The sequence below is a fragment of the Calidris pugnax genome, unplaced genomic scaffold (assembly GCF_001431845.1).
Source record: "Calidris pugnax isolate Ruff unplaced genomic scaffold, ASM143184v1 scaffold41, whole genome shotgun sequence".
Taxonomy (NCBI): domain Eukaryota; kingdom Metazoa; phylum Chordata; class Aves; order Charadriiformes; family Scolopacidae; genus Calidris; species Calidris pugnax.
Window position 1 is genome coordinate 11321774 of NW_015094509.1, and position 8445 is coordinate 11330218.

Sequence of the window (8445 nt, forward strand, 5' to 3'; positions counted from 1 at the left end):
CCCCGGGGCCCACCGGCCAAAATGGAGGCGGCGCGGTGGCCGCTGGGCCGGGCCGGGCCGGGCGCAGGTGCGGGCTGGGCCCGGGGGACGCGACCCTCCCGGGCAGGCCGGTGTCCCCGGCGGGGTGCTGCGGGAGAGGCGGGGAAAGGAGTCCCTCAGGGTGCAGGGCCGGCGGTTTGCCCGCCGGTGAGTCCGTATGGCCGCTCGAATCCGTGAGCCCGTGATGGCTTCTACAGAACCGGGCCCCGGCCCTGGGTCGCTGCAGCTTGTGGAGCAGGTGGGGAAAGAAGCCGGGTCTTAACGGCCGGTCAGAAGCCTCCTTCGCGGAGTTAACAACAGCCTGATAACTCACCCAAGTTCGCAGAGTGTTGATTAATAACGCTCGCTGGAGGAGAATGGTCACATTGGCTACCTCAGTCTTTCATGAGTTTCAGGCCTTCAGGGCTCCCGCAGGTAGCGGGTGGGTTGGAGGCTTTAGCTGAGCCGTCTGTTAGCACAGAGCATCACTGCGGCACGGACACCCCCAGCGCATCCCAAAACCGCCCGGGGACCAGGTCCCTCAGGGAGAGGTCACAGAATTGTTCCACGATGGAGCTGAGGATGAACCCTGCTCTGCCAGCCCCGGTCTGCCGTCCCAACTTCACCAAAGCACACAGGGCTGGTTTGTTTTTTTAAAAAAAAAGCTCATTCCAGTAGTCATCATTCTTTCTGGACAAAAAATGGTGCAGTTATCCATTTCACTGCAACCCACGAAAAGGTGCTCTGGAAAGTAATTGTTCATCATGGGGCACATTTTATTTTTAAAAATGTATGTTAGAACAGTTTGACTATTTATTTTTTTTCCCAAAGCAAAGCTGGGTCTGTTTAGTTTTATAGCAGAGGGAATTTAGAATAGCAGTGAATAGATACACACCTGTCAGCTCTTCAGAAATAAAACGAGACTGAGCATGCAGGGATGGAGTTTGTTTATTCTTTTCATCTGTTGTCACCTTCTCTTCTGCAATTGATTTTAAATGAGGAGGAAGTGAACTGACAAATACATGCAGTCTCATTACGGTGTCTCATCTTTCCTGATAACAGCGTTAGTAGGTTATGGATGAAGTCCATAAGAGCAGGCACGTCGATCAGAAAGTCAGAAGTCCTCTCGCATACATTTACAACAAACCCTGCAGTGTGGACTAAAAATGGAGCGGTTTACACTGCTGTTTTCTCAGGTATGTTCTGGATTGCACCCTTCATTGGTGACTTACCTGTTCGTTTGGGTTCCTATTCCAGAACGCAAGTGCAGAATATATAAAAAAACCCCACCAAACCAAACCAGAGGTATAGAGAGAGAGGAAGAGAGATTTAGGCAGAGCTTGAACACGGCACAATAAATGTGAATGATTAACAGGCAAAGAAAGGAGGAAGGCTCAGAGCAGAGGACAAAGGTTATAGTGATATATGCAGAGGAGCAATCCGGAAAGCTGTATTCTTTGGGAAGGTAGATTTTTTTTAAAAAAAACCCACATTTTTGGAAGGGATTTAAACTAGGAAAAGGACTTGACTGGTTTGGAGGCATTTAGGTGCAGCCAAAAAGTGATCCAGCAAGAGGCAAAGAATAAGTCTATACTAGTTCTATGTAGAACTATGTATTTTATCTGTGTTCTTAGATCTCTCCTGATGGTAATATGGGAAGATATTCCAGCAATATATGGTTGATGTAACTGCCACATCAGTTACTGCCACCTCGTCTACATTCATCTTCCCAGAGGAGTAGGTAGGGGATGTTTTTACTATTCGTATTGCAAGTAAGAAAACAGATGGACTATTTAAGAGGAGAGGACAGTCACGTAGGACAGGAAAAAGAACTTCAGTTTGATATGCAATTAATTGGGGGCACCGTCAGCTATTTTAAAAACGTATGGAGGGAGGGAGGATTTCCTGCTTGTAGTGAGGAAGCAACACTTGAAAACAGAAACATAAACTTCATCCTCTCAAATCTACTGGAAAAAAAAGAGCGGCACACTGTTTGGGAGAGTACAAGACTCAAATATGTAGTCACTATATACAAAATGAGAAAAAATTGATGGATGAATGCTTTATGCAGCTTTTCCCCTACCACTGGTGATATTAACATGGAACTAGAAGTATGATGCCACAGCTCAATATATAGATATTTTTAGTATAGCACTACACAAAACAGCAGTCCTGTTTTGTCTGGAGAGGCAAAATGTAAAAAAGCTGTCATGAAATTACCTTCTGCCTCATTAACATTTCTGCACACTCAGTTTTAGTACTTGGATTCCTAACTTTCCATGGCTCCATACGCACAATATATTCCATAGATTACTAGAGTAACAATTCACGTTTTGTTCTCCAAAGATGAAAAGACAGTAGGGCACACAATATGCATTCAGCCCTGAGTTCCCCTTACTTCCAACATTCCTTTTTTTTTCTTTTTTTTGCCTCCACATTTTCTTTTCAGCACAGTTCACAGTTGGATGTAGACAAAATCAGGTGTTATCCCTATGACGCAGATAAACCGGAGCAGGAAAGACACCCTTCCTCGTCTCGTCTTTTGGAGTGCGAAAAATAGTCGCTGGCGAGGCAACCCAGTGGTCAGGAGCTTCAAATGGGTTTGGACAGATGTCTGGAGGCTGCACAGCCCCATGACCTTCCCCACTAATCCCAAGTATTTCCTTCTCTTTATGTCTTCCTACAGGCTACCTCTTCTCTCCTCTGGTTCTCCCATTTCCTCTCCGTCTCTGATGCACCCTCTATCACCAGGAGTCAGCAGCAGGGTCGGATTCCGCTCCTGCAGGTGAGAGAATGAGATTATTTCCTCCTCCATCTCCTCTTCCTCTTCCCCCACTGCTGCCAACTCCTGCAGCAGTTGGTGTTTATTTCTTAAAGCCTCAGGTGCAGGAATTGTGTGATTATGCAGGAATTTCATCTTCCATCCAGGATAAAATGTCCCTAGCTACGGAAAACTCAGTGCAAAAGAAGTAATGATCCACCTTTGGACGTGGGGAAAAGGTTGCTTCAGTTTCTGAATGCTTGAGGTTGACAATGTGGGTCCCTCTCCTGGCTCCTGTTACAGGCGGCGTCATGCAGTGCCAGGTAGAGCCGACAGTCTGTACCTGTCCAGCCGGAGCACCCAGCTGTGGGAGTGGGAGGAAAGAGTCAGTCCCAAGCTGCATTTTTGTCTGAGCTGCGTGGGGTGGGAACGCTCATGCACAGGGCAGAGGCACAAGAAAAGGAAAACGAAGGCTGTGACAGCTCTGGATCCCTCGTGCCCACAGTGCTGCAGAAATACTAGAGCTCAAACAGTCTCTCTTTTTAATAAAACAACCTGTATAAACAGGACCTTGTGGAATGAGTATCAATTGATACTCTGATCTTCAGACCTTTTCCATGGCTGCATACTTTGGAGTTATCACTGTTGCTGTCCAGTTGACAGAAATACTGATAACCAGCGGGAGGAATGATTCATAATTATTAAAAGCCCAGAGGTGGTGTGAGGAAAGACATCTCTGCCTTAACTCACATGGAACAGTCACCTCTCACCTATATTTACTGAATCATTTGCGTGATCAAAACAACTGGGGCAAAAATAAGGTCCCAGCTTCCTACTATGGATTAGTTTAGCTTCGGAAGAAGGGTAAGTCTAAGTGTAATTTTTACACAGAATAGTTACAGAATTGATCTCATGCTAAGTCATTTACACAAAGGAAAGATTAAAAAAGGTATATATACCAGCATTATTTTGACTGACTTAGCTTCTGTGGATGCCCATGGGGTGGTGTCACACATGGAAAATTAATGGAAGCAGCAGCTCAAAGCACTATATAAGGATAGCACAAGTGAGTAAACTTAAGTTGGGGTTGTTTCACAAAATCAGAGGTAGAAGGAAAGAGCAAGAGAAAATTCAATTCTGTTTCAGGGATATCCAGCAATATATCAGAAGCCCAGTTTTGATTTTTACAGGTGCAGTCTCCTATCAGTCCAATGCTAGAGTATTTTCCCTTGCAAAAAATCTAGGCTGGGTGGACAGAGACTAAAAGAAAATGACTGTGAACTAAACATCTGAGGTATCAAAGAAGGACTATGGAAAAGTATATTCAAATATGAGCATTACTTGAGAGTCTGGCGACCTGCATGCCTATGCCACATTAACTGCTAAAGAAGACTCAGTAGCTTTAAGTATCTGCAACAGGGCGTGGAGTTTTTAGTCTTAGGAAATGTGCCCAAGTCCAGCCCAGTCCAATAAGCTTGGGCTTTTTCTGTGGTAGATACTGACTTGTGTATTAATCACTCACACTCCAGTTCCCAGCATCAATGTGTCATGGATCATCACTAAAACCTGAAGGATCAGGTGGAGGCCAAGGGTTAGGCCTGCGTGGAATTTATCATTTCTCACTACAAATATCTCTGGATCGGAGAGGAGGCACTGGGGGGGGTTCCTCTCTGCGGATAAACAGGGGGTGGTGGTTCCCAGAAGAGTGAACCAGTCACCAGCGATAAGACTATATCAACTTGAAAATGCAACAGACCAAACACTCAAGCGGGATAAAGTGGCCTGTGTACCATGCAAGGAGATTAAAAATATGCATATCATGTGCTGTTACTGGTGGTTACCAAACGGGGAGAACCTTTTATTAACTCTTTTGGAATGAATACTCTCTTTGTTGTTGTTTGTTGCATTTGCAAGGGGCTTTTGTTCCCGGATGTTTATTCTCAGCCCTGTAGTTCTTGTGTAAGTAGCCTTCCCCAAACGTGGTCATGGCTCTATGCAATGTTTAAGGGTGTTTTCAGGCTGCTTGGCTTGCTGGTTGTTCTTGTCAGTCACCTTCCAGCTTTCTGAACATGCACATATTCTTCTTGTGATTTCTAGACATAGTGTCCTCCGGCGACCCCGAGTTTTGCTGAGTTTCCCCTGGCTGGTAGGGTGTTTCATCGAGAGTGAAGACTCACAGTCTTCAAGAGGAAGATTTCCAGCTAAACCCTGGAGAAGCACTTTCCACTTGTCAGTGTCTTTCATCACCCTCCCAGCTCTCAGAGGTGGTGCTGATCTCCCCCCTGTCATCCAAGAGCAGCGAGAAGGAAAGTGGTCTCTTGAGATTGCACTCCAAATGTACCCCTGCATTTTCTGTTTCATTGACAATGTTCTCTCACACATTTTTGGGATGAGAGAACCACAAGTCAAGGCAGAGGCCTTTCCCAAGGGGCAGGACTCTTAGACAGACATAATTCTAGCAAACTCACTTCTTTCAAAGCAAGTGACAACACATTTGAATAAAAATATTTGACCCATTTAAAGTAAATCCTATTTACTTAGCTTGCATGAATAGAGTTGCTAATGTTAGCAGGAGGAAGATGAGCAGAATGTGGCACTACTACCTTCACTCTGCATTTGAATTTTCTGTATCATCACAGGCATTTTTCACTTAGAATTTGACAGACCTTTTCTAAAAGAACTACTTTTTTTTTTTTTCCCCCCAAAAAAACCCGGAAACCCCATAGGTGAGAGGCTGGCAGCAGTGACCAGGGTGGAACCATTGCCCCTGTAACACAGTTAGGAGCACGCAGTGGGATCTGCAGGATCCACGTCACAAACATACAGGAATGCACAGGCTCTGGACTCGAGCTCTGGTTGTCAGACCAGCGCAGCAGCCATGCTGTTGGTGCTCGGGGTCAGCTGTCAACACGCATTTGAGTCCCTGGTTGTATGCAACACCGTTTGACCTTCATCTCTAGGAAACTGTGTTTGTGTACCTGGCACTCTTTCTCTCTTGGGGCCAGCTCTTAACTCGAAGATTCGTAACTTGCCATTTCTTTTTTCAGGCTCAGTCTTTCTGTGGCCCTCAAAAATGGGAAAGGCAACGCCTTTTTAATTTTGTTGCCATTAAGATTCCCTGAGCCAACCCATCTTGTTTAGGACTTCAGCCAGGGTCTGCTCAAGAACCTGGGGCAATGTCCCGGATCAGACATAGCACTGCTGGAAGTGAAACAGGAGCTATGGATGTGATCTGCTCAGGATACTGTGTCGGTGCTATCCCTTGGCTCGGCTACTGCCAGCCAGATTTGCAGAACCGATAGGAAAGTTAGCAGAGCAAGGCAACCAGGGCTGGGTTATTTTTATTACACTCCATTTCCTCGCAGCTGGCCAAAATAGTCAGGACCTTCCAAATCTGGCCAGCTCGAAACGCAAACAAAAGCTGAACATGAGGCTGGGGCAGTGTCTTCTGGTTAGTAACCCATCCTCTTCATCATGCCCCATTTCAGCAGCAAGAACCTATGGCCCAATGTACACACTCAAACCAGAAGTGCCAAGCAAGAAGATCTCAAGGGGAGTTAACATCTCCAGAACCCCAAGGAAGACATCATGTGGAGCAGTGGGGTCATGCACAGCCAGGAAGCCCCCAGGACAGCGGGGGCTGCAACCAGGGCCCCATCGGGTCCTGCAGACCAGGAGGACTGTTGGGAGCTGCTGAGGTGAGCCCAGCCTTCACCCCTGGGCAGTCCTTGGGGGTCCTGGTCTCCTGCTATGTCTCTTTTGTTGATCTCCCCACAGAGAGTCCTGAGCCAGGGACAGCAACGCGCCCAGCCCCTGCAAGCTCAGCCTTTGTAAGGAGAGAGATGGTCTTGTTCAAGGAGCTGTTACTGGTACCAGTAAGCTCACTGCAGTGGCTGCTCCCTGCCTGCTTACCCTGCCATCTGCTCAAGAAAAACACCACTGAAACTAGTCTTGGGCCATTAACTTTGCCTGATGCTCCAACACTGGGATTCGGGCTTTCTGTTAAAGGCGGTTTTCCAAAGGGGTAGATAATTGCTCTTCATTCTTGAAATTAAAATAAATAAATATATCTTTCTTGTTATATATAATTTTCTTGCATAATTTAGAATGTGTTTTCCCTCTTCTCCACTGCCTGGGAGCGTGGGGCAGGGACCCAGCACAGCATCTGGGAGGCTGCTGCAGTCCCCTGGCTGAGATGGACACCCTCATCAGCTCAGGTGCTGCTGGAGCTGGAGGGAGGCACAGCTGCCCATCCATCACAGCGAAGAAATGCCTAAAGCAGCATGTGCTTAAGGTAACCACCTCCCAGATGGTCCTTTACTCAGGACATCCCAATATTTTGCTAGTTCTGGAGCAGCGCTTTGGGCTTAGGTTTACCCTGAGAAGCCAAAGAAATGTTTACCATTTTCTGTAACAGAAGCGGAGTTTAAATGAATTACTGTAATGATATCTAGGGACTGTGTTTCTGAGATTTTACCACATGTAAACACAATCATAAGCATAATCAATGTCAATGACTTCCATTTAATTCCCAGACAAAGTTTGCTTTTAAATACCACACCAGATTTGACATGGCCAATGATAAATGGAATGCAATTAGTTCTACTATTTGCTTTGATGATATGCTAAATTATTTCTTACAACAGACCATTTATTATCCAAAGCTAATGGTTATACTCTTGCATTTAACAAGTCTAATATATCATAAACCATGGCAAACTGATAAGTTTCAAATTGAGATACTGAAGTCTAGAAAAAAAGTCATTCATTGAATTAGTTTCATCTAATAAATCCTTGTCAATGCCTGAGTCATCACAAAGAGATCTTAAACTGTAAGAATTTTGTATGGATTACTCATCAATACATAAATAAATAATAATAAAAAAACTTAATTATGCAGCCTCTTAGTGATTTACAGTCACTTAATGAATATATAATCTTAAGGAAAATGTCTGAAATTAAATGTTCTTATGGCATTTTTAATATAAAGCCTCTTCTAATTGTTAACAAGACAATGATTACTTTTTTTTTTTTCCCCTTGAAATTTATCATGAGCTTATCATGGTAATTGGAAATTAATGAAGAGAATAGTTCCTGAGAATACAAATAGGGGATCTTAGGAATTGTTAGCTCTCACACTGCCACAACGCTTGCCAAGGAGCTTATTCAACTGCTTTGCACTCTGTATTTCCATTATCACCCCTTTCTCTCAGTATGTGCCTTCTTCGTGTGGACCTAATCCAGCTGAGGAATGTAAGTGCCTTACAAAATAAAAAGCTGAAAAGAGGTAGCCGCAAAGCACCTGATCCCCGAAATCATATTTTAGCAGAAAACATAAGTGCCTGGCCTTGAGGAAAAGTGTCTTGCCCAAATTTTACCATTTCTGCAAGGTATTAAAGCTACCTTGTGAATGTGAGGCTTTGATATTTCGATGCCTGTTGAAATTCCACAGTGACAAAAGCAGGATACACAAAAAATACCAGATCTCCAAGACTGTGGAAAGTCTTCCAGGAGAGTTTACTGCTACAGTGGAAAGAATGTTGAGCTTTCTAGTGTGGCACACTACACTGACAGCCTCAAGTCTTTAACAAAAAAGGAGCAACACAATATTACCAAAGGGACTTTAAAAATTCAACTGTAAGATTTATAAAAGAAATAATTTCTTC

At 44.7% G+C, this 8445-nt stretch overlaps 1 long non-coding RNA gene across 2 annotated transcripts; it reads left to right on the forward strand.

Moving 5' to 3' along the window:
• Positions 1–1109: 1109 nt before the first annotated feature.
• On the forward strand, positions 1110–7593 carry LOC106902101. 2 transcript variants are annotated; one of them, XR_001414427.1, is made up of 4 exons: positions 1110–1214; positions 2705–2803; positions 4877–6477; positions 6557–7593. It is a non-coding gene; the product is annotated as an uncharacterized LOC106902101 (long non-coding RNA). The 2 variants fall into 2 exon arrangements; XR_001414426.1 differs by having other exon boundaries at positions 4877–7593.
• The last annotated feature ends 852 nt before the right edge of the window (positions 7594–8445 follow it).